The sequence below is a fragment of the Portunus trituberculatus genome, chromosome 49 (assembly GCF_017591435.1).
Source record: "Portunus trituberculatus isolate SZX2019 chromosome 49, ASM1759143v1, whole genome shotgun sequence".
NCBI lineage: Eukaryota > Metazoa > Arthropoda > Malacostraca > Decapoda > Portunidae > Portunus > Portunus trituberculatus.
The window spans coordinates 7,194,555-7,197,859 of record NC_059303.1 but is presented as its reverse complement, the minus strand read 5'-3'; positions in this window follow the sequence as shown (position 1 = coordinate 7,197,859).

The window sequence follows — 3,305 nt, the reverse complement described above, 5'->3', positions numbered from 1 at the left end:
TCAAAGGAATTTTAAAAGTGGGGAAGCAGAAGGTATATTCCCAGCCTGAGAAAATAAGAGGGGGGCTGATGTGAAGTCTCTCTCTCTCTCTCTCTCTCTCTCTCTCTCTCTCTCTCTCTCTCTCTCTCTCTCTCTCTCTCTCTCTCTCTCTCGATAGTCTGGATAGAAATTGTAATTCTGAGGTGAGCAGACTTTCCAGGCGGTGCTGTGGGTGGTGTGTGCAGTGTCTGGAGTGGCAGGTAGTCAGTCACCCAGTCAGCCAGTCAGCACCCCAGTCAGTCAGTCAGTTAACAGTTCATGCATTCAGCCAGTCGATCAGTTTTTTCATGGTTCTTTTAGCCAGTCACTGTGTCAATCTAAATTAGTCAGCCATTTAGGAAGTCAACCAGTTAGTCACTCATGCATTGATTCAGCAAGTTAGTTCAGTCATTCGGTCAGTCAGTCATTTTGCCAGTCATTCAGTTTATCAGTAAATTAGTCAGTCATTTAGGAAGTGAACCAGTTAGTCATTCCTTAATTTAGCTAGTTAGTTCAGTCATTCAGTCAGTCATCCAGTCATTCAGTCAATCAGTAAATTATTCAATCATTTAGTCAGTTAGTCAGTTAATCAGTCACTCAATCACTCATTATATCAGCCAGTCAGTCAACCATTTAATCACTCAATCATTTAACCAGTCACTCAGTCAGTCAGTTAGTCATTCATTTTTTAAGTCAACCAGTCACTCAGTCATCAATTCAACCAATCCCTTTAACCATTCACTCAATCATTTAACCAGTCCTAGTCACACTCACAATGAAACAGTCAGCTGATGTACCCGAGACAGTCAGCTGATGAAGACAACACAGAGGATACACACGAAATAATGAGCAACGAGTGTGTAAAATTGCTTTGATATTGACACAACCTGTTACATTGACGGTGTTTACTTGGGCCTATTCCTCTGTAGGCCTAGTAGGTGTTTGTTGTTGGTGCTATAGGAAGAGAGGTTTATTAATTGAATTTGTATTGATAGGTTGGTTATTAAGAGAGAGAGAGAGAGAGATGTTTTTGTTGTTATTGTTTTTTGTTGTTAATTTGTGTTCTTTTGTATTTTGTTTTTCTCTTCCTTGTATTGTTAGGAATATAAGAAAAGTGAGGTTTTGTTTTTGTTGTTGTTGGTTTTGTTGTTGTTGTTGTTGTTGTTTTTGTTGTTGTTGTTAGAGAAGTAAGGTATTGTTTAAGTGTTGCTGTTGTTTTCTTTTGTTGTTATTGATTTTGTTGCCGTTGTTGTTGCTGTTGTTGTTGTTGTTGTTGTTGTTGTTGTTGTTGTTGTTGCTGTTGTTGTTGGTATTATCATTGTTGTTGTTTTAGTTGCTGTTATTGTCATTGTCATTTTTATTTCCTGATACACGTTTCTTTGTACTTCGTCTCTTTTCCTTTTAACGTTAAGAAAGTAATGGAATGTGGAAGATATATTTGTGTACGTATGTTTTAATTAGTATGTTGTGAAGAAGATATTGTCAAAGGGTTGTTGTTATTGTTGTTGTCGTTGTCGTTGTTATTTTTTGATATGTGTTCCCTTGTATTTTGTCTCTGTTCCTCTTAACGTTAGGAAAGTAGTGGGATGTGAAAAATATATTTGTCTACATGTGTGTTTGATTGATATGTTTTGAAGAACTGAGTTAATATAGTCAGTATTGCTTTGTTATGAGAGGAAGGTCAGTACCACGAGGGGAGTAAACATAAGATCTCCAGGAAATAAAGAAGTTGTTAGAAGTTTATTTGTACATTTTGTTTAATATTTTTGGTGAGGATTGAGATGATACAGTAAGATTTATTGTTAGTATGCCTCTTCTTTCTTTTTATATGTAAAGAGGAAAGACTGGCCAAGGGTAACAAAAAAAAAAAAAAAAAGGGGCCCACTCAGTCGCCAGTTCCCATACAGTGCTGAAAGAGTTAGGCAAAAGACACTGATAAATGTCTTGAAACTTCCCTTTTAAATGAAGTCGTCATAAGAAATTGGAAATACAGACACGGGCAGGGAGTTCCAGAGTTTGTTATAGATGACGTTTTCCAGCAAGTTTGTCTGGAATTGGGAAGAAAGTTAATAGGAGTTGGCAGATGATTTTATGACCTGTTGTTTCTCTTCACTAATTAGGAAGAGTTGATAAGTATTTTTTATGACCTGGTATTTTTCATATTTAACTTCTTCAATACTGGGACACATTTTCACCTTGAGATCTGTGTATGATTAGACCAATTTATTGACATTAGAAACGGTCTATGGAGGTCACAAGATTAATGGCCGGCCAGAGTCTTCACTATTTTAATCCTCCCACACGAGTTTCTGAAGCTGTATAAAATCACCGTATAGTAAACAGAATGAATATGGAAACGCGTCATGGTACTGAAGGGGTTAATTGAGAAGGGAGTTAGTGAGAATTAGCAAACATTTATATAACCTGCCATTTCTCATCACCAATATTTTTTCATCAACCTGCAAGAAATGAATATAAACCAAATTCAACTTTTTCCAATTTTTTCAAAACTGCGCAATTTTCCTTCAAACTGCAAGATATAAAATGAATGTTAATCGTAATAGCTACAATTTTTCATCATTACTGTCTTTTTTAATCGTTCCTATCGATCTACACTTTTCATGTTTCTCGTCGTTAGAGTGGAAATATGAAAAAAAAAAAACGTTACAAAAGAAAATAAGTAAAATGGAAAGAGGCAAAAAAGAAAGCAAAGTTATATAAAGCAGTCATTGAAAAAATAAGAACGAAAACAATTACCAGAGAGAGAGAGAGAGAGAGAGAGAGAGAGAGAGAGAGAGAGAGAGAGAGAGACTACATTAAAAAAATAAAGAAAACGGAGACAAAAAAAAAGCAAATTAATATAAAGCAATCAAAGAAAACATAAGAATGAGAAGAATTACCAGAGAGAGAGAGAGAGAGAGAGAGAGAGAGAGACTACACTAAAAGAAAATGCTCGTCAAAAATGAAATGTGTGCTCATGAAAAGCGGATGCAGCTGAAATAAAAGCAGAAACGAGAGCAGTGGGAGGCAAAACACTCACAATATATTTTCCTTTTATTTTTTTTTAATAATTCATTTATTTATTTTAGGAGAAAAACAAAGTATTCTGTAAATGTGCCCAATAGATTTCATGTGCTTTCTGTATATATATATATATATATATATATATATATATATATATATATATATATATATATATATATATATATATATATATATATATATATATATATATATATATATATATATATATATATATATATATATATATATATATATATATATAT